Source organism: Lissotriton helveticus, unplaced genomic scaffold (assembly GCF_964261635.1).
Source record: "Lissotriton helveticus unplaced genomic scaffold, aLisHel1.1 SCAFFOLD_499, whole genome shotgun sequence".
Taxonomy (NCBI): Eukaryota; Metazoa; Chordata; class Amphibia; order Caudata; family Salamandridae; genus Lissotriton; species Lissotriton helveticus.
Window position 1 is genome coordinate 1 of NW_027611921.1, and position 23,493 is coordinate 23,493.

The following is a 23,493-nucleotide window of genomic DNA, read 5'->3' on the forward strand; positions in this document are numbered from 1 at the left end:
GCCAGTATTGGCCGATTCAGGGACTCCCAGGATGTGTACATTGTTGCACCTGCTGCTCGACTCCAAAGCCTCATTTTTCATAGCTACATCCTTGAGGATATTTTCCATACAGTCCAGGCGCTTAATGGACTGAGCCACCCCGTCCTCTTGGTCCGAGACCCTACCCTCCACTGTGTCGAGGCTTTTGTCATGTACCTTTAACTTGGCGCCCAGATTGTCTAGGCGTTTCTCCAGGGCGTCAAACCGACCATCCAGGACTCTGAAGCCAGCCCTCAATTCCTGCAGCAGCGAGCCTACGCCTGTGGGAGGATCATCTGTAGGAGCCACATCCGTGCCACCTTCAGCCATGCTGTTGCCCACCTCCGGCACTTTCTTTGTGGGTTGCCAAACTGCAGTAGCTGTTGCTTGGGGTCTTTACAAACCATATCTTCCTGCACAGACCCACTTGATGGCAGCATCTATTCCGGCTAAGTATCTGCTGCAAGGGCAGGGGTGCATCTATGCAGTGCGCAGGCCTGATCAGTTAAAAGCAAGGAGCCTCATCAGACAGGGAGTAGGCAACGCCAGGCAGGCAGGGTCCACAAAGCCCACAAGATTGTGTAGTGTGTTGCAGATACAACAGCCGGCGGGATCACGTTTTATGGGTTCAGCAAAGCATCTGTGTTATGAATATTTCCTCAATTATTTAGATACTCAGTGTTATATATTGCCAAGGAGTGTTTGATTTGTGCCGTTACCGCACTGCCGCTGGTCCCATTCACATTTGTCCCCTCCTAGGCCATGGCGCTCAGTAGGACGGGTGTCCCATTGCATACAACAGGCTGGCCCCAAGGCATGCATCACCCCCCCCTGGCCGGCCCAATCAGCCGGATGGCTGTCTCCCAAGCTCTCCTGCGGCTCCTATTGCTGTAGGGCCTCTGGGAGCAGAGCTGGCCAGTTGCGGTTAGACTGAACAGTGAACGCCAATATCAGTGGGGGGAGCAAACACCATGTGCGCTCATCTTGCTCGCAGCGGGAGCAGGACTTCAATGCTCCTCCGAGGACTGCTCAGCCGGAGTCTCGAGGCTGGGATCAGCGATCGGCGTGGACTCCTTCCAGGCCCTTCCATGCTGCAGAGACCGATGCCACCCACACATGTCCACCGGTCTCAGTTTCGGGGCTATTTTGACGTTTTTAGCAACTGCTGATGGAACCGCAGCACTAAAGCATCTTCCTTTACAGTGGCGTCTGCCCTGCCAAAGGCATGGGGTGACTTAGGAAAGGAAAGGACGCAGATATTGGGATCTTCTGGCGGAGCATCAATGCTGCACGGCCATCTTGGTCGGCAGCCTGGCCACGCCCCCAAAGTAACAGCCTTGTATGGCTGTGTGGGAATAGAGTTTTAGAGTTTTAAAACTGGCTGAATCGTGGCTAGTATAAAGTCTATGATTGTTTTTATGATTAATGTGATGTAATAGTTCTCAGTAAGTGCTTCTTCATTTATTTGGTTGTAAGGCATATATAAAAGGAAAATTTGTGTTTTGCTTTTTGATACTCACCATGCACCGCCACCCTTGTAGGGACTATGAGCCCGTCTGCTGCAACGGCATTTTTAAGGATCATATTGGATGCCTGGCAGTCATTCTTTACGACCGCCACATGCCCACGATCAAAATATCGCATCAAAACAAACAAGATGATGGACGGAATGTTGCACAATGGCAAAACATTCACCCCCCAGTCACAGATCTGGGTTTCATCCATCGTTATTTTGCTCACCAAGCCACCCCAGTTCAGACATGGCCATATGCAAATCAGTCCTGACCCTGTGCCTCATGGGAACAGGCCAGCCAGAACTGCCAAGCCATGTCTTCCCTGGACCGGAATCGAGCATCCTAGGACCGGTTTCTGGCTATCATCCGTCTTCATCCAGAATAGCTTGACTCCAGTGGCGCAGTGAGCACGGGACCCACATCTGGGCATACCCTTCCCAAATAGGGTGAACAGCAAAACAAACAAGATGATGGACGGAATGTTGCAGAATGGCAAAACATTCCCCCCCAGTCACAGATCTGGGTTTCATCCATCGTTATTTTGCTCACCAAGCCACCCCAGTTCAGACATGGCCATTTGCAAATCAGTCTTGACACTGTGCCTCATGGGAACAGTCCAGCCCGAACTGCCAAGCCATGTCTTCCCTGGACCGGAATCAAGCATCCTAGGACCGGTTTCTGGCTATCAGCCATCTTCAGCCAGGATAGCTTGACTCCAGTGGTGCAGTGAGCACGGGACCCACGTCTGGGCATACCCTTCCCACATAGGGTGAACAGTAAACCAAACAAGATGATGGACGGAATGTTGCACAATGGCAAAACATTCACCCCAGTTACAGATCTGGGTTTCATCCATCGTTATTTTGCTCACCAAGCCACCCCAGTTCAGACATGGCCATATGCAAATCAGTCTTGACCCTGTGCCTCATGGGAACAGTCCAGCCCGAACTGCCAAGCCATGTCTTCCCTGGACCGAAATCAAGCATCCTAGGACCGGTTTCTGGCTATCAGCAGTCTTCAGCCAGGATAGCTTGACTCCAGTGGTGCAGTGAGCACGGGATCCACTTCTGGGCATACCCTTCCCACATAGGGTGAACAGCAAACCAAACAAGATGATGGACGGAATGTTGCACAATGGCAAAACATTCACCCCAGTTACAGATCGGGGTTTCATCCATCGTTATTTTGCTCACCAAGCCACCCCAGTTCAGACATGGCCATATGCAAATCAGTCTTGACCCTGTGCCTCATGGGAACAGTCCAGCCCGAACTGCCAAGCCCTGTCTTCCCTGGACTGGAATCAAGCATCCTAGGACCGGTTTCTGGCTATCAGCCGTCTTCAACCAGGATAGCTTGACTCCAGTGGCGCAGTGAGCACGGGACCCACGTCTGGGCATACCCTTCCCACAAAGGGTGAACAGCAAAACAAACAAGAAGATGGACAGAATGTTGCACAATGGCAAAACATTCACCCCAGACTGGGTGTGACTGTTTGATTGGTTCAGATGCTCTGTCCATCACCATCCCCTTTTGTACCGCTTTGTTCGCCATACGTTGGCAGGGTATGCTCAGACATGAGTCCCTTGCTCACTTTGCCACTGGATTCAAGCAAGCCTGGCTGAAGATGGCTGAAATGCCAGAAACTGGTCCTAGGAAGTTTGTTTCCGGTCCAGGTACGGCATGGCTTGGCAGTTCGGGCTGGACTGTTCCCATGAGGCACAGGGTCAGACTGAATTGCATATGGCCATGTCTGAACTGGGGTGGCAGAGTGGGCTAAAGAACGGTGATGGATTAAACCCAGATCTGTTGACTGGGTGTGAGTGTATGATTGGTTCAGATGCTCCGTCCATCACCATCCCCTTTTGTATCACTTTGTTCGCCATAAGTTGGCAGGGTATGCTCAGACGTGAGTCCCTTGCTCACTTTGCCACTGGATTCAAGCAAGCCTGGCTGAAGACGGCTGAAATGCCAGAAACCGGTCCTAGGAAGCCTGTCTCCGGTCCAGGGAAGGCATGGCTTGGCAGTTCGGGCTGGACTGTTCCCATGAGGCACAGGGTCAGACTGATTTGCATATGGCCATGTCTGAACTGGGGTGGCAGAGTGGGCTAAAGAACGTTGATAGATAAAATCCAGATCTGTTGACTGGGTGTGAGTGTTTGATTGGTTCAGATGCTCCGTCCATCACCATCCCCTTTTGTACCGCTTTTTTCGCCATAAGTTGGCAGGGTATGCTCAGACGTGAGTACCTTGCTCACTTTGCCACTTGATTCAAGCAAGCCTGGCTGAAGACGGCTGAAATGCCAGAAACCTGTCCTTGGTTGCTTGATTCCGGTCCAGGAAAGACATGGCTTGGCAGTTCGGGCTGGACTGTTCCCATGAGGCACAGGGTCAAGGCTGATTTGCATATGGCCATATCTGACCTGGGGTGGTGCGGAGTGCAAGAAAACGATGGATTTAGGCTCAGATCTCTGTACTGGGGTGAATGTATGACATTGTTCTGCATTCTGGCCATCAATTGTTGTTTTTGCATTTGTCACCCCGAGTGGGATGGGTATGCTCAGACGTGAGTCCCATGCCCTCCACACCACTGGAGTCAAGCTATCCAGGCTGATGACGGCTGATAGCCAGAAACCGGTCCTTGGATGCTTGATTCCGGTCCAGGAAAGACATGGCTTGGCAGTTCGGGCTGGACTGTTCCAATGAGGCACAGGGTCAATGCTGATTTGCATATGGCCATGTCTGACCTGGGGTGTTGTGGAGTGCAAAAAAACGATGGATTTAGGCCCAGATCTCTGTACTGGGGTGAATGTATGACATTGTTCTGCATTCTGTCCACCAGTTGTTATTTTTGCATTTGTCACCCCGAGTGGGATGGGTATGCTCAGATGTAAGTCCCATGCTCTCCACACCACTGGAGTCAAGCTATCCAGGCTGATGACGGCTGATAGCCAGAAACCGGTCCTTGGATGCTTGATTCCGGTCCAGGAAAGACATGGCTTGGCAGTTCGGGCTGGACTGTTCCCATGAGGCACAGGGTCAGACTGATTTGCATATGGCCATGTCTGAACTGGGGTGGCAGAGTGGGCTAAAGAACGTTGATAGATAAAATCCAGATCTGTTGACTGGGTGTGAGTGTTTGATTGGTTCAGATGCTCCGTCCATCACCATCCCCTTTTGTACCGCTTTTTTCGCCATAAGTTGGCAGGGTATGCTCAGACGTGAGTACCTTGCTCACTTTGCCACTTGATTCAAGCAAGCCTGGCTGAAGACGGCTGAAATGCCAGAAACCTGTCCTTGGATGCTTGATTCCGGTCCAAGAAAGACATGGCTTGGCAGTTCGGGCTGGACTGTTCCCATGAGGCACAGGGTCAAGGCTGATTTGCATATGGCCATATCTGACCTGGGGTGGTGCGGAGTGCAAGAAAACGATGGATTTAGGCTCAGATCTCTGTACTGGGGGAATGTATGACATTGTTCTGCATTCTGGCCATCAATTGTTGTTTTTGCATTTGTCACCCCGAGTGGGATGGGTATGCTCAGACGTGAGTCCCATGCTCTCCACACCACTGGAGTCAAGCTATCCAGGCTGATGACGGCTGATAGCCAGAAACCGGTCCTTGGATGCTTGATTCCGGTCCAGGAAAGACATGGCTTGGCAGTTCGGGCTGGACTGTTCCAATGAGGCACAGGGTCAATGCTGATTTGCATATGGCCATGTCTGACCTGGGGTGTTGTGGAGTGCAAAAAAACGATGGATTTAGGCCCAGATCTCTGTACTGGGGTGAATGTATGACATTGTTCTGCATTCTGTCCACCAGTTGTTATTTTTGCATTTGTCACCCCGAGTGGGATGGGTATGCTCAGATGTAAGTCCCATGCTCTCCACACCACTGGAGTCAAGCTATCCAGGCTGATGACGGCTGATAGCCAGAAACCGGTCCTTGGATGCTTGATTCCGGTCCAGGAAAGACATGGCGTGGCAGTTCGGGCTGGACTGTTACCATGAGGCACAGGGTCAAGGCTGATTTGCATATGGCCAAGTTTGACCTGGGGTGGTGTGGAGTGCAAAAAAACGATGGATTTAGGCTCAGATCTCTGTACTGGGGTGAATGTATGCCATTGTTCTGCATTCTGTCTGTGAGAAGTTGGCCTGATATATGATGCTCACTAGTTCTAGTGATCACCTTGTATCATGCCAAGCAACCCTTATGGTGGAGGTTGTAAAGTCAACCTTATAGACAAGCTATCCTAGGGGTAGCATGGACTAAGCAGTTTTAGGCTAAACTCTGTAAAGGCATGTGAAGCAAGCTGTTTTAGCATACACAATCTCCTTGAATACCAAATGAAAGGACACCACACAGATATATATTGAAAATATATATAGATTTATTGCCACAAATATCCCCTATACTCTTTATGAGCACAGAAGCAAATGCGTTAAAACAAAACACAGTTTAAATATACAAAAGTTGCACAATTATGGATGAGCCCTAGGGGCCACCTAAACCATATACTAAAATAGTGGTATAAGAACCACTATGGGGAAAGTGAAGAGGGCTAGGGCCTTGGGAATCGCTGGAGCTGTTCAGGACTAACAGTGGTGAAGTTGGGAAAGGCCCGTGGGACTCGGGTGCAGTGCGTAAAGTGCACGCATACACCAATGCAATGTCAATGGTGTGTAAAAGTGACAAAGTTAGTGTTTAAGGAACCTTCCGATGGACCTACAAGGATAAAACTTTAGACACAGGCACTAGAGGTGTACACCAGTGTGGGAACACCGGCGTTGCTGAGTTACCTCACCCACAGGAAGCGGGTGCACAGGTGCGAAGTAGTGTCGGGTTTCGTCACGCAGGTCGATGGTGCTTGGAGCTGAAGATGCTGCAGGCGGGTCGTCGTGAAGAGTTCCGGTGGATCCAAGGGTGGATCTGAAGAGGTGAAGACCTGAAAGCAGAGGGGACAAAGTTCAAAGTCACTAGCCAGTGACTACCGTGGAACCAGAATGGAACCAGGCGATGTCGGGTGCAAACAGGTGATGAAGTGAAGATTGTCTCTGCAGCCACGTGGACACGAAGAGGTCAAGGACGTCCAGGAGTCGATCACTGGCTGTCCCACGATGGCTCTCACTGATGACGGTGTCGGCAACTTGATTGCAGTAAACAGGCCTTGGCAAAAGCAAGTCACACAGGAATCATTTCAAGCTTCTCACTCGGACCAGCAAGGTCAGAGCGGGTGCTCCTTTTCAGGGGAGCAAGGGCCAGTCTGGTGCAACCAGACCAGCAGTGTAAGTCGTAGTTTACGTTGCCAAGATGGCCACTAGCCGCGTGGCATGTGACCGGGATGGTGCGTCGAGTGGCAAAGTGCAAAAGGGCCCCACGCAGATCGTGGAGATGCTGGTGGGCTGATCTTCAGTGCAAATGCTGCTCGGTGTTGGGGCTTCTCAAACCCCAAAGCACAGCATCGAGGGTGCCTCGGGTGCTGCGCAGTCAGCTCTTCGGCGGTCTTCCAAGATGTCCGGTCCCAAGTCTCTCGGTGCCTCCACGGGTCTCTTCTTTTCAGGGACTGTGGATCAGGCTCTGAGATGTCTGAGAGTCTGGGTCTTGTCAAGCTCTGGGCTCGGGCTCCGGAGGGAGGTGGCGGCAAAGCAGATGTCGAGTTGCTGGTTGGTGCCTGTATTCACAGGGTGGTCAGTCCTTGGCCACAAGGGAGATTCTCTTCAGTCTTCTGTGCAGCAGAATGTCGAAGTCCAAGTTTCTTCTGTATTTCAAGTCGAGTTCAGGATGATCTGAAGTCTAAGGACACAGCTCCTACTCTTATTCCAAATCTGGGGGCCGGATCACCTACTAGGTCCCTCCTCTGGGTGGGACCAAGAAGGGGGGTGGTTACACCCCTTTTCCTTTGTCCAGTTTCACGCCAGGACTGGGGCTGGAGAGCCCCAGGACCGGTTTGAACTGGCCTATGCACAGGGACACCTTGTGTGCCCCAGGCATGTCTGATTCTTTTCAGCCCTGTCCTACCCAATACACAAAATCCTGTCTGGGGTGGTGCTAGCACCTCCCAACGCAGGAAACCCTTTGTCCAAGCTGCCCTCGCTGGAAGGACTGCCAGCAGCAGGAGGTCAGACTTGTGTCTGTGGTGGCAGCATCCATTTTATGATGCTGAGGCTCTGTTTAACTTTAACCTGGGTTCAGGCTAGGTACATGTCGTGCCCCTCTAGAAGGGTGGAATGCTACCACCGTCGCCTGAACTGGCGAGGGGGTAGTATTCCAATTCGTATGACACCTTACTCGACATGTTTTGATAAAGCCAAACCAAAGATAGCATATAACCGCGAGGATTATAATGCACTTAAAAGTATATGGTATGGCAGTATCATGAAACAGCTAAAGGACATGGTTCCGAAAGCTGCAGACAGGCTCAGCTCATGCCAGAGCACCATCTCACATATTTCCAAGCATTCTGCCTCCAGGATTGATGAGGCCTTCCATAGGAGTGGCTGATAGGAACATATGTGCCCATTTTAAGTTAGGCATAGGCATACTACACTCAAGTAAGGGGTGGTTACACCGACTTACCCCAGCTGAGTGATCAGCCAGTTGTGTCAAATATGGAGGCCAGGCCAGGGGTGGCACAATACGTGCTGCAGCCCCTGGTAGGCCTTGGAAGCACCTATGCCCTGGGTACCTGGGTACACTGTTACAGGGGCCAATAAGGTGAACCAGTTCCAATTTCGTAATGCACCTAAAGTACATTGGCAATAATTTAGAGAGAGAACAGCAGTCTGTGGGTCTGATTAGCAGGCCCACAGCCACATTAAGTCATAAACCAGTGAAGCAAAAAGCAAAAATTTGGGGTGACCATAGGATAGCAGACCCTACTCTCCTACACAACCCCCCCCCCCCCAAACGCAGGGACATTAGACTAACCTTGACCAGTTGTGTCTTCATGTTCTAAGTGGAAGTACCTGGAGAGACCATCTGCATTACCATGGTCAGTCCCTGGGCGGTGCTCCACTGTAAAGTCCATCCCCTGTAGGGAAATGGACCACCTGAGCAGTTTGGGGTTTTCACCCTTCATCTGATTAAGCCATAAGAGGGGCTTATGGTCGGTCTGAATCTTGAAGTGAGTGCCAAATAAGTATGGTCTCAACTTCTTCAGGGCCCACACCACAGCAAAGGCCTCCCTCTCAATGGCTGACCAACGTTTCTCTCTGGGGGTCAGCCTTCTGCTAATAAAAGCAATGGGCTGGTCTTGACCATCTACATTAAGTTGTGAAAGCACAGCTCCCACTCCCAACTCAGAAGCATCTGTTTGGACAATGAACTCTCTTGAGTAGTCAGGACTCTTCAGGATAGGTGCAGAGCACATGGCCTTCTTCAGGTCATCAAATGCCTTTTGACAGTATTCTGTCCACTGAACCTTTTTGGGCATCTTCTTAGATGTCAGATCATTAAGAGGAGTCACAATGGACCCATAGTTCTTAACAAACTTCCTGTAGTACCCAGTCAGGCCCAAGAAAGCTCTGACCTGAGTCTGGGTAGTTGGAGGGGACCAGTCCTTTATGGTCTGGATCTTACTCTCCAGTGGTTGAACTTGGCCTCCACCTACAAGGTGGCCCAAGTGTACAACCTTACTCTGCCCTATCTGGCACTTGGTTGCCTTGATAGCGAGGCCTGCCTTTTGCAGAGCCTCTAGCACTTCCTTCAGGTGGACCAGGTGATCCTCCCAGGTGGAGCTGAAGACAGCAATATCATCCAGATATGCTGCGCAAAAGTCATCCAACCCAGTAAGGACTTAATTCACCAACCTTTGGAAGGTGGCAGGTGCATTTTTCAAACCAAAGGGCATTACCACAAATTGATAATGCCCACCTGGGGTAGAAAATGCTGTCTTGGCTTTAGACTCCTCAGCTACCCTGATTTGCCAGTAGCCAGCTGCCAAGTCAAATGTGCTCAAATACTTGGCAGAAGCCAATTTGTCAATGAGCTCATCTGCCCTTGGAATAGGGTGTGCATCTGTCCTGGTGACAGCATTGAGTCCTCTGTAATCCACACAGAACCTCATCTCTCTCTTCCCATCTTTGGTGTGAGGTTTGGGGACCAGAACCACTGGGCTAGCCCAAGGGCTCTCTGAAGGCTCAATGACACCTTATTCCAGCATCTTTTGCACCTCAGTCTTGATACAATCTCTGACATGGTCAGGTTGCCTGTAAATTTCGTTCTTTACAGGAAGACTATCACCAGTGTCCACCAGTTAGTCTGACTGGGTGTCAGGGAGAACATATGTCGATATGACTGCAAAACCTGTCTACAGTCATGTTGCTGATGTTCAGTGAGGCTGCCATCTAAGGCCACACCATCAACTGATCCATCCTCAGGGTTCTGAGTCAGCAGGTCTGGGAGAGGGTCACTCTCTTCCTCCTGCCCCTCATCTGTAGCCATGAGCAAGCCCATGTCTGCCCTGTCAACATATGCTTTTAGCCTGTTAACATGGAGCACCCTGTCGGGGCTCCTGGGAGTTCCTAGGTCCACCAAGTAGGTAACCTCTCCCTTTTTCTCAATGATTGTATGGGGTCCAGACCATTTGTCCTGGAGTGCTGCTGGGGCCACTGGCTCCAACACCCATACCTTCTGTCCAGGCTGGCTCTCAGTCAGGACAGCCTTTTGGTCATGCCAGGCTTTCTGTAATTCCTGTCTAGCCTCAAGGTTTTTGGATGCCTTCTCCATATACTCAGCCATACTGGAGCGGAGACCAAGTACATAGTCCACTATGTCTTGCTTGGGCTTTTTGAGAGGTAACTCCCATCCTTCCCTCACCAGACATAGGGGTCCTCTTACAGGGTGCCCAAACAACAATTCAAAGGGGCTGAAGCCAACCCCCTTTTGTGGGACCTCTCTGTAAGCAAACAGAAGGCAGGGCAGAAGGATATCCCATCTTCGCCTGAGCTTTTCAGGTAATCCTTTGATCATGCCCTTGAGGGTCTTGTTGAATCTTTCAACAAGCCCATTGCATTGTGGATGATAGGGAGTGGTGAACTTGTAGTTGACACCACATTCCTTCCACATAGCTGTTAAGTATCCTGACATGAAGTTGGCACCTCTATCAGATACTACCTCCTTAGGAAACCCCACTCTGGAGAAAACTCCAAGTAAAGCCCTGGCCACAACAGGAGCTGTTGTGATCCTATGTGGAATTGCCTCTGGGTACCTGGTGGCATGGTCCACCACCACCAGTATGAATCTGTGCCCAGATGCTGTAGGGGATCCATTGGACCAACAATGTCAATCCCCACTCTTTCAAAGGGCACCCCCACCACAGGTAGTGTTATCAGGGGGGCCTTTGTGGTACCACCTGCTTTGCCACTTGCTTGGCAGGTTACACAGGAGTGACAAAACTCCTTTGTATCTTCTGACATGTGAGGCCAGTGAAAGTGACAGACAAGTCTGTCCCACGTTTTGTTCTGGCCTAGGTGTCCTGCTAAGGGAATATCATGTGCCAAGGTAAGTAGGAAGCCCCTAAATTGCAGAGGTATGACCAAACTCCTGGTTGTACCAGGCTTGGGGTCTCTACCCTCTGAATAAATTAGCCCATCATCCCAATAAACTTTATGGGTACCTTGAGCATTCCCAGCAGCCTCAGCAGCAGCCTGCTGTCTGAGGGGTTCAAGAGAAGGACAGGTTAACTGAGCCTGCCCCAAGTCTGCCCTAGAAGGTCCCCCTGTCCCCAGAAACTCAACCTGATCAGGTTCAAGCTCTTCAGGGACAGTTCCTTCAGGGGTCTCAAGATCATCTTCCTGTGAAGGCTGATCCCCACTTGTAGGCAGTTGGGAAGGCACAGCCTTTACCCTCCTGTTCTTCTTCTTGGAAGGTGCTTGGTCCATTGTTCCAGGATCCAAGACCTGAGGTTCAGAGAGGCACTTTTTGGCCTGTGACCTGGTCACAGCAAGGACATGTGATGATATCCCTAACATCTCTGCATGAGTCCTGTACTCAACTTCTGACCATAGAGAGTTCTCCAGGTCATTGCCCAACAAACATTCTACTGGGAGATCAGCACTAACCACAACTCTTTTTAGGCCAGTTACCCCTCCCCAGGAAAAGTTAACAAGTGCCACACTATGTGTAGTAGTGACATTGCTGGCATTGGTCACCAGGTAATTATCACCTGGCAGGTATTGTCCAGGGTCCACAAAGCTAGGTGTCACCATGGTGACACTGGCACATGTGTCCCTGTATGCTTGAGCCACTTTATCATTAATTAAAGGCGTCTGCCTATACTTGCCCAGATTACTGGGACTGACAGTAGTGGACAAATCAATCTCCACATCACAGATCAGGACAGCCTGTGTAGGGGTTCTGACTAGGCCAGAATCACCCTCAGTTCCCAAGGTGATACCAACTACCCCCTTAGTCTGTGGACCAACACTGCTGACTGTACTATTGGGTGCAGGTGCCTTAGGGGCTGCAGTGTTGGGGGCTCCACCCTTTTTACACTCACTTGTCCAGTGAGAGGTGTTTTTACAAAAACTACACCAGGGTTTTCTTTGACCTTCTTTCTTCTTCTTCTTGGAAGTCTGGGACCCACCCTCAGTATTAGTTTGGGGCCCTGTTGAAGACTTCTGGTCTTTAGATTTCTGCTCCCCACCCTTCTGGTCTGTTTTCTTCTGGTCACCACCCTGGTTCTGGTTCTGGTTCTTTTGCTTAACTCTGGTTCTAACCCATTTGTCTGCCCTCTTTCCCAATTCTTGGGGAGAGGTTAGATCTGAGTCAACCAAATGTTGATGCAACTGCTGGTTCTGACAGTTATTTAAAATCTGTACTCTCATAAGCAAATTGTACAATCCTTCATAGTCTGTAACCTTACTTCCCAGCAACCAGCCCTCCAGAGCCTTAGTGGCACATTCAACAAATGCAGACCAGTCCTGAGTCTGTGTCTTCTGGGTGTCTCTGAACATTAACCTGTACTGTTCAGTGGTTAAGCCTAACCCATCAATCAGAGCACTCTTCAGGACCAGGTAGTTTCTAGAATCCCCATCACTAACTGTGAGGAGTCTGTCTCGGCCTCTACCTTCAAAGGAGAGCCACAAGATTGCTGCCCACTGCTCCTGAGGGATCTGCTGTACTCTGCAGGCTCTCTCAAGTGCAGTCATCCATTTGTGGATGTCATCCCCACTCTTGTAGGGGGGCACAATCTTACTCAGGTTTCTATTGTCATAGGACCTGTCTTTCTCCTTTTGGATAGTGCTGCCACCAGTGGATCCTAATCCACTCTCTCTAGACTGTCTTGCTCTAGCAAGCTTCTCTTTGGCCAGGTCAACTTCGAATTCTTGCTTCTGGATCCTACGTTCAGCCTCTCTCATTTTGGCCTCATGTTCCCTTCTCTGATGGCTAGACAGCTCCCTTCTGGAGTGTCCATGAGAACCTCTGGAAGCTTGGGAGGCATTGGACTCACCTGAGTGATTCCTTCTCCTCCTTTGCTCCTGGTTAAGTCTACTTGGGGGTCTGAATGGGTTGCACCCACTTTCAGTCCCAAATGTGCTTAAGTTAGCCAGGTTAAGCCTGCTGATTAGCACCTGACTATTTCTTTCATCATCAGACCCACTTTCCTCCTCCTCCTCCTCTTCTTCCTCATCCTCTGGCTGAGTATCTCCAGTGACCTGGTCTTCCTCATCTATCTGGATGACAGGGGCAGGGGTGTCAGTGTTGTCATCTTCAGTGGGAGAGCCTCCCTCTCCAGTCCCTGAGGGGCCTGATTTGGAGGTCTTTAGAGCTTCAGAATGGTCTAAAAGCTCTCTGAGGTGACTTGCTGTAGGGCTAGGACCCGTTTTGATTCCTTTTAAGGAACACAGCTGCCTCAGTTCTTTAAAAGTAAAGATAGCAAATTCGGATGGTGCCCTTGGAGGGTCACTCTCAACAGAGATAGGTCCAGTGGATCCCTCTGCTCCAGACATTGCTCTAGTGTGGGTGGATGTGTTGCAATCTACCTACACTGGTGTTTACCTACCAAACCTATCTAGTAGTTGTAGTCAGGGTGTGCTACTCCCTATCCTCTACAACAACTAAGTTCAGTAGAACTTAAGTATACTAGTCTTGTTTTAGTGTACCTATCAGGTACCTGTATGATGTTTCAAATGATACTCTCCAAAGATTGTAATGGTAAAACAACAGCAAGCTCAAATCCCAATCCGCTGCTCACCAATGTGAGAAGTTGGCCTGATATATGATGCTCACTAGTTCTAGTGATCACCTTGTATCATGCCATGCAACCCTTATGGTGGAGGTTGTAAAGTCAACCTTATAGACAAGCTATCCTAGGGGTAGCATGGACTAAGCAGTCTTAGGCTAAACTCTGTAAAGGCATGTGAAGCAAGCTGTTTTACCATACACAATCTCCTTGAATACCAAATGAAAGGACACCACACAGATATATATTGAAAATATATATAGATTTATTTCTACAAATATCCCCTATACTCTTTATGAGCACAGAAGCAAATGCGTTAAAACAAAACACAGTTTAAATATACAAAAGTTGCACAATTATGGATGAGCCCTAGGGGCCACCTAAACCATATACTAAAATAGTGGTATAAGAACCACTATGGGGAAAGTGAAGAGGGCTAGGGCCTTGGGAATCGCTGGAGCTGTTCAGGACTAACAGTGGTGAAGTCGGGAAAGGCCCGCGGGACTCGGGTGCAGTGCTTAAAGTGCACGCATACACCAATGCAATGTCAATGGTGCGTAAAAGTGACAAAGTTAGTGTTTAAGGAACCTTCCGATGGACCTACAAGGATAAAACTTTAGACACAGGCACTAGAGGTGTACATCAGTGTGGGAACACCGGCGTTGCTGAGTTACCTCACCCACAGGAAGCGGGTGCACAGGTGCGAAGTAGTGTCGGGTTTCGTCACGCAGGTCGATGGTGCTTGGAGCTGAAGATGCTGCAGGCAGGTCGTCGTGAAGAGTTCCGGTGGATCCAAGGGTGGATCTGAAGAGGTGAAGACCTGAAAGCAGAGGGGACAAAGTTCAAAGTCACTAGCCAGTGACTACCGTGGAACCAGGATGGAACCAGGCGATGTCGGGTGCAAACAGGTGATGAAGTGAAGATTGTCTCTGCAGCCACGTGGACACGAAGAGGTCAAGGACGTCCAGGAGTTGATCACAAGCTGTCCTACAATAGCTCTCACTGATGACGGTGTTGGCAACTTGATTGCAGCAAACAGGCCTTGGCAAAAGCAAGTCACGCAGGAATCGTTTCAAGCTTCTCACTCGGACCAGCAAGGTCAGAGCGGGTGCTCCGTTTCAGGGGAGCAAGGGCCAGTCTGGAGCAACCAGACCAGCAGTATAAGTTGTGGTTTTCAACGCCAAGATGGCCACTAGCCACGTGGCAAGTGACCGGGATGGCGCATCGAGTGGCAAAGTGCAAAAGGGCCCCACGCAGATCGTGGAGATGCTGGGGGGCTGATCTTTGGAGCGAATGCTGCTCCCTGTTGGGGCTTCTCAAACCAAAAAGCACAGCATCAAGGGTGCCTCGGGTGCTGCGCAGTCAGCTCTTCGGGGGTCTTCCAAGATGTCCGGTCCCACGTCTCTTGGTGCCTCCACGGGTCTCTTCTTTTCAGGGACTGTGGATCGGGCTCTGAGATGTCTGAGAGTCTGGGTCTTGTCAGGCTCTGGGCTCGGGCTCCGGCGGGAGGCGGCGGCAAAGCAGATGACGTTTTGCTGGTTGGTGCCTGTATTCACAGGGTGGTCACTCCTTGGCCACAAGGGAGATTCTCTTCAGTCTTCTGTGCAGCAGAATGTCGAAGTCCAAGTTTCTTCTGTATTTCAAGTCGAGTTCAGGATGATCTGAAGTCTAAGGACACAGCTCCTACTCTTATTCCAAATCTGGGGGCCGGATCACCTACTAGGTCCCTCCTCTGGGTGGGACCAGGAAGGGGGGTGGTTACACCCCCTTTCCTTTGTCCAGTTTCGCGCCAGGACTGGGGCTGGAGAGCCCCAGGACCGGTTTGAACTGGCCTATGCATAGGGACACCTTGTGTGCCCCAGGCATGTCTGATTCTATTCAGCTCTGTCCAACCCAATACACAAAATCCTGTATGGGGTGGTGCTAGCACCTCCCAAGGCAGGAAACCCTTTGTCCAAGCTGCCCTCGCTGGAAGGACTCCCAGCAGCAGGAGGTCAGACTTGTGTCTGTGGTGGCAGCATCCATTTTGTGATGCTGAGGCTCTGTTTAACTTTAACCGGGGTTCAGGCTAGGTACATGTCGTGCCCCTCTAGAAGGGTGGAATGCTACCCCCTTCGCCTGAACTGGCGAGGGGGTAGTATTCCAATTCGTATGACACCTTACTCGACATGTTTTGATAAAGCCAAACCAAAGATAGCATATAACCGCGAGGATTATAATGCACTTAAGAGTATATGGTATGGCAGTATCATGAAACAGCTAAAGGACATGGTTCCGAAAGCTGCAGACAGGCTCAGCTCATGCCAGAGCACCATCTCACATATTTCCAAGCACTCTGCCTCCAGGATTGATGAGGCCTTCCATAGGAGTGGCTGATAGGAACATATGTGTCCATTTTAGGTTAGGCATAGGCATACTACACCTAAGTAAGGGGTGGTTACACCGACTTACCCCAGCTGAGTGATCAGCCAGTTGTGTCAAATATGGAGGCCAGGCCAGGGGTGGCACAATACGTGCTGCAGCCCCTGGTAGGCCTTGGAAGCACCTATGCCCTGGGTACCTGGGTACACTGTTACAGGGGCCAATAAGGTGAACCAGTTCCAATTTCGTAATGCACCTAAAGTACATTGGCAATAATTTAGAGAGAGAACAGCAGTCTGTGGGTCTGATTAGCAGGCCCACAGCCACATTAAGTCATAAACCAGTGAAGCAAAAAGCAAAAATTTGGGGTGACCATAGGATAGCAGACCCTACTCTCCTACACAACCCCCCCCAAACGCAGGGACATTAGACTAACCTTGACCAGTTGTGTCTTCATGTTCTAAGTGGAAGTACCTGGAGAGACCATCTGCATTACCATGGTCAGTCCCTGGGCGGTGCTCCACTGTAAAGTCCATCCCCTGTAGGGAAATGGACCACCTGAGCAGTTTGGGGTTTTCACCCTTCATCTGATTAAGCCATAAGAGGGGCTTATGGTCGGTCTGAATCTTGAAGTGAGTGCCAAACAAGTATGGTCTCAACTTCTTCAGGGCCCACACCACAGCAAAGGCCTCCCTCTCAATGGCTGACCAACGTTTCTCTCTGGGGGTCAGCCTTCTGCTAATAAAAGCAATGGGCTGGTCTTGACCATCTACATTAAGTTGTGAAAGCACAGCTCCCACTCCCAACTCAGAAGCATCTGTTTGGACAATGAACTCTCTTGAGTAGTCAGGACTCTTCAGGATAGGTGCAGAGCACATGGCCTTCTTCAGGTCATCAAATGCCTTTTGACAGTATTCTGTCCACTGAACCTTTTTGGGCATCTTCTTAGATGTCAGATCATTAAGAGGAGTCACAATGGACCCATAGTTCTTAACAAACTTCCTGTAGTACCCAGTCAGGCCCAAGAAAGCTCTGACCTGAGTCTGAGTAGTTGGAGGGGACCAGTCCTGTATGGTCTGGATCTTACTCTCCAGTGGTTGAACTTGGCCTCCACCTACAAGGTGGCCCAAGTGTACAACCTTACTCTGCCCTATCTGGCACTTGGTTGCCTTGATAGTGAGGCCTGCCTTTTGCAGAGCCTCTAGCACTTCCTTCAGGTGGACCAGGTGATCCTTCCAGGTGGAGCTGAAGACAGCAATATCATCCAGATATGCTGCGCAAAAGTCATCCAACCCAGTAAGGACTTGATTCACCAACCTTTGGAAGGTGGCAGGTGCATTTTTCAAACCAAAGGGCATCACCACAAAATGATAATGCCCACCTGGGGTAGAAAATGCTGTCTTGACTTTAGACTCCTCAGCTACCCTGATTTGCCAGTAGCCAGCTGCCAAGTCAAATGTGCTCAAATACTTGACAGAAGCCAATTTGTCAATGAGCTCATCTGCCCTTGGAATAGGGTGTGCATCTGTCCTGGTGACAGCATTGAGTCCTCTGTAATCCACACAGAACCTCATCTCTCTCTTCCCATCTTTGGTGTGAGGTTTGGGGACCAGAACCACTGGGCTAGCCCAAGGGCTCTCTGAAGGCTCAATGACACATTATTCCAGCATCTTTTGCACCTCAGTCTTGATACAATCTCTGACATGGTCAGGTTGCCTGTAAATTTTGTTCTTTACAGGAAGACTATCACCAGTGTCCACCACATGGGTACACCAGTTAGTCTGACTGGGTGTCAGGAAGAACATATGTCGATATGACTGCAAAACCTGTCTACAGTCATGTTGCTGATGTTCAGTGAGGCTGCCATCTAAGGCCACACCATCAACTGATCCATCCTCAGGGTTCTGAGTCAGCAGGTCTGGGAGAGGGTCACTCTCTTCCTCCTGCCCCTCATCTGTAGCCATGAGCAAGCCCATGTCTGCCCTGTCAACATATGCTTTCAGCCTGTTAACATGGAGCACCCTGTCGGGGCTCCTGGGAGTTCCTAGGTCCACCAAGTAGGTAACCTCTCCCTTTTTCTCAATGATTGTATGGGGTCCAGACCATTTGTCCTGGAGTGCTGCTGGGGCCACTGGCTCCAACACCCATACCTTCTGTCCAGGCTGGTTCTCAGTCAGGACAGCCTTTTGGTCATGCCAGGCTTTCTGTAATTCCTGTCTAGCCTCAAGGTGTTTGGATGCCTTCTCCATATACTCAGCCATCCTGGAGCGGAGACCAAGTACATAGTCCACTATGTCTTGCTTGGGCTTTTTGAGAGGTAACTCCCATCCTTCCCTCACCAGACATAGGGGTCCTCTTACAGGGTGCCCAAACAACAATTCAAAGGGGCTGAAGCCAACCCCCTTTTGTGGGACCTCTCTGTAAGCAAACAGAAGGCAGGGCCTCGCCTGAGCTTTTCAGGTAATCCTTTGATCATGCCCTTGAGGGTCTTGTTGAATCTTTCAACAAGCCCATTGCATTGTGGATGATAGGGAGTGGTGAACTTGTAGTTGACACCACATTCCTTCCACATAGCTGTTAAGTATCCTGACATGAAGTTGGCACCTCTATCAGATACTACCTCCTTAGGAAACCCCACTCTGGAGAAAACTCCAAGTAAAGCCCTGGCCACAACAGGAGCTGTTGTGGTCCTAAGTGGAATTGCCTCTGGGTACCTGGTGGCATGGTCCACCACCACCAGTATGAATCTGTGCCCAGATGCTGTAGGGGGATCCATTAGACCAACAATGTCAATCCCAACTCTTTCAAAGGGCACCCCCACCACAGGTAGTGGTATCAGGGGGGCCTTTGTGGTACCACCTGCTTTGCCACTTGCTTGGCAGGTTACACAGGAGTGACAAAACTCCTTTGTATCTTCTGACATGTGAGGCCAGTGAAAGTGACAGACAAGTCTGTCCCACGTTTTGTTCTGGCCTAGGTGTCCTGCTAAGGGAATATCATGTGCCAAGGTAAGTAGGAAGCCCCTAAATTGCAGAGGTATGACCAAACTCCTGGTTGTACCAGGCTTGGGGTCTCTACCCTCCGAATAAATGAGCCCATCATCCCAATAAACTTTATGGGTACCTTGAGCATTCCCAGCAGCCTCAGCAGCAGCCTGCTGTCTGAGGGGTTCAAGAGAAGGACAGGTTAACTGAGCCTGCCCCAAGTCTGCCCTAGAAGGTCCCCCTGTCCCCAGAAACTCAACCTGATCAGGTTCAAGCTCTTCAGGGACAGTTCCTTCAGGGGTCTCAAGATCATCTTCCTGTGAAGGCTGATCCCCACTTGTAGGCAGTTGGGAAGGCACAGCCTTTACCCTCCTGTTCTTCTTCTTGGAAGGTGCTTGGTCCATTGTTCCAGGATCCAAGACCTGAGGTTCAGAGAGGCACTTTTTGGCCTGTGACCTGGTCACAGCAAGGACATGTGATGATATCCCTAACATCTCTGCATGAGTCCTTTACTCAACTTCTGACCATAGAGAGTTCTCCAGGTCATTGCCCAACAAACATTCTACTGGGAGATCAGCACTAACCACAACTCTTTTTAGGCCAGTTACCCCTCCCCAGGAAAAGTTAACAAGTGCCACACTATGTGTAGTAGTGACATTGCTGGCATTGGTCACCAGGTAATTATCACCTGGCAGGTATTGTCCAGGGTCCACAAAGCTAGGTGTCACCATGGTGACACTGGCACATGTGTCCCTGTATGCTTGAGCCACTTTATCATTAATTAAAGGCGTCTGCCTATACTTGCCCAGATTACTGGGACTGACAGTAGTGGACAAATCAATCTCCACATCACAGATCAGGACAGCCTGTGTAGGGGTTCTGACTAGGCCAGAATCTCCCTCAGTTCCCAAGGTGATACCAACTACCCCCTTAGTCTGTGGACCAACACTGCTGACTGTACTATTGGGTGCAGGTGCCTTAGGGGCTGCAGTGTTGGGGGCTCCACCCTTTTTACACTCACTTGTCCAGTGAGAGGTGTTTTTACAAAAACTACACCAGGGTTTTCTTTGACCTTCTTTCTTCTTCTTCTTGGAAGTTTGGGACCCACCCTCAGTATTAGTTTGGGGCCCTGTTGAAGACTTCTGGTCTTTAGATTTCTGCTCCCCACCCTTCTGGTCTGTTTTCTTCTGGTCACCACCCTGGTTCTGGTTCTGGTTCTTTTGCTTAACTCTGGTTCAAACCCATTTGTCTGCCCTCTTTCCCAATTCTTGGGGAGAGGTTAGATCTGAGTCAACCAAATGTTGATGCAACTGCTGGTTCTGACAGTTATTTAAAATCTGTACTCTCATAAGCAAATTGTACAATCCTTCATAGTCTGTAACCTTACTTCCCAGCAACCAGCCCTCCAGAGCCTTAGTGGCACATTCAACAAATTCAGACCAGTCCTGAGTCTGTGTCTTCTGGGTGTCTCTGAACATTAACCTGTACTGTTCAGTGGTTAAGCCTAACCCATCAATCAGAGCACTCTTCAGGACCAGGTAGTTTCTAGAATCCCCATCACTAACTGTGAGGAGTCTGTCTCGGCCTCTACCTTCAAAGGAGAGCCACAAGATTGCTGCCCACTGCTCCTGAGGGATCTGCTGTACTCTGCAGGCTCTCTCAAGTGCAGTCATCCATTTGTGGATGTCATCCCCACTCTTGTAGGGGGGCACAATCTTACTCAGGTTTCTATTGTCATAGGACCTGTCTTTATCCTTTTGAATAGTGCTGCCACCAGTGGATCCTAATCCACTCTCTCTAGACTGTCTTGCTCTAGCAAGCTTCTCTTTGGCCAGGGCAACTTCTAATTCTTGCTTCTGGATCCTAAGTTCAGCCTCTCTCATTTTGGCGTCATGTTCCCTTCTCTGATGGCTAGACAGCTCCCTTCTGGAGTGTCCATGAGAACCTCTAGAAGCTTGGGAGGCATTGGACTCACCTGAGTGATTCCTTCTCCTCCTTTGCTCCTGGTTAAGTCTACTTGGGGGTCTGAATGGGTTGCACCCACTTTCAGTCCCAAATGTGCTTAAGTTAGCCAGGTTAAGCCTGCTGATTAGCACCTGACTATTTCTCTCATCATCAGACCCACTTTCCTCCTCCTCCTCCTCTTCTTCCTCATCCTCTGGCTGAGTATCTCCAGTGACCTGGTCTTCCTCATCTATCTGGATGAAAGGGGCAGGGGTGTCAGTGTTGTCATCTTCAGTGGGAGAGCCTCCCTCTCCAGTCCCTGAGGGGCCTGGTTTGGAGGTCTTTAGAGCTTCAGAATGGTCTAAAAGCTCTCTGAGGTGACTTGCTGTAGGGCTAGGACCCGTTTAGAATCCTCTTAAGGAACACAGCTGCCTCAGTTCTTTAAAAGTAAAGATAGCAAATTTGGATGGTGCCCTTGGAGGGTCACTCTCAACAGAGATAGGTCCAGTGGATCCCTCTGCTCCAGACATTGCTCTAGTGTTGGTGGATGTGTTGCAATCTACCTACACTGGTGTTTGCCTACCAAACCTATCTAGTAGTTGTAGTCAGGGTGTGCTACTCCCTATCCTCTACAACAACTAAGTTCAGTAGAACTTAAGTATACTAGTCTTGTTTTAGTGTACCTATCAGGTACCTGTATGATGTTTCAAATGATACTCTCCAAAGATTGTAATGGTAAAACAACAGCAAGCTCAAATCCCAATCCGCTGCTCACCAATGTGAGAAGTTGGCCTGATATATGATGCTCACTAGTTCTAGTGATCACCTTGTATCATGCCATGCAACCCTTATGGTGGAGGTTGTAAAGTCAACCTTATAGACAAGCTATCCTAGGGGTAGCATGGACTAAGCAGTCTTAGGCTAAACTCTGTAAAGGCATGTGAAGCAAGCTGTTTTACCATACACAATCTCCTTGAATACCAAATGAAAGGACACCACACAGATATATATTGAAAATATATATAGATTTATTTCTACAAATATCCCCTATACTCTTTATGAGCACAGAAGCAAATGCGTTAAAACAAAACACAGTTTAAATATACAAAAGTTGCACAATTATGGATGAGCCCTAGGGGCCACCTAAACCATATACTAAAATAGTGGTATAAGAACCACTATGGGGAAAGTGAAGAGGGCTAGGGCCTTGGGAATTGCTGGAGCTGTTCAGGACTAACAGTGGTGAAGTCGGGAAAGGCCCGCGGGACTCGGGTGCAGTGCTTAAAGTGCACGCATACACCAATGCAATGTCAATGGTGCGTAAAAGTGACAAAGTTAGTGTTTAAGGAACCTTCCGATGGACCTACAAGGATAAAACTTTAGACACAGGCACTAGAGGTGTACACCAGTGTGGGAACACCGGCGTTGCTGAGTTACCTCACCCACAGGAAGCGGGTGCACAGGTGCGAAGTAGTGTCGGGTTTCGTCACGCAGGTCGATGGTGCTTGGAGCTGAAGATGCTGCAGGCAGGTCGTCGTGAAGAGTTCCGGTGGATCCAAGGGTGGATCTGAAGAGGTGAAGACCTGAAAGCAGAGGGGACAAAGTTCAAAGTCACTAGCCAGTGACTACCGTGGAACCAGGATGGAACCAGGCGATGTCGGGTGCAAACAGGTGATGAAGTGAAGATTGTCTCTGCAGCCACGTGGACACGAAGAGGTCAAGGACGTCCAGGAGTTGATCACAAACTGTCCTACGATGGCTCTCACTAATGACGGTGTCGGCAACTTGATTGCAGCAAACAGGCCTTGGCAAAAGCAAGTCACGCAGGAATCGTTTCAAGCTTCTCACTCAGACCAGCAAGGTCAGAGCGGGTGCTCCTTTTCAGGGGAGCAAGGGCCAGTCTGGAGCAACCAGACCAGCAGTGTAAGTTGTAGTTTTCGTCGCCAAGATGGCCACTAGCCGCGTGGCAAGTGACCGGGATGGCGCGTCAAGTGGCAAAGTGCAAAAGGGCCCCACGCAGATCGTGGAGATGCTGGGGGGCTGATCTTTGGAGCGAATGCTGCTCCCTGTTGGGGCTTCTCAAACCGCAAAGCACAGCGTCAAGGGTGCCTCGGGTGCTGCGCAGTCAGCTCTTCAAGGGTCTTCCAAGATGTCCGGTCCCACGTCTCTTGGTGCCTCCACGGGTCTCTTCTTTTCAGGAACTGTGGATCGAGCTCTGAGATGTCTGAGAGTCTGGGTCTTGTCAGGCTCTGGGCTCCGGCGGGAGGCGGGAGGTGGCGGCAAAGCAGATGTCGAGTTGCTGGTTGGTGCCTGTATTCACAGGGTGGTCAGTCCTTGGCCACAAGGGAGATTCTCTTCAGTCTTCTGTGCAGCAGAATGTCGAAGTCCAAGTTTCTTCTGTATTTCAAGTCGAGTTCAGGATGATCTGAAGTCTAAGGACACAGCTCCTACTCTTATTCCAAATCTGGGGGCCGGATCACCTACTAGGTCCC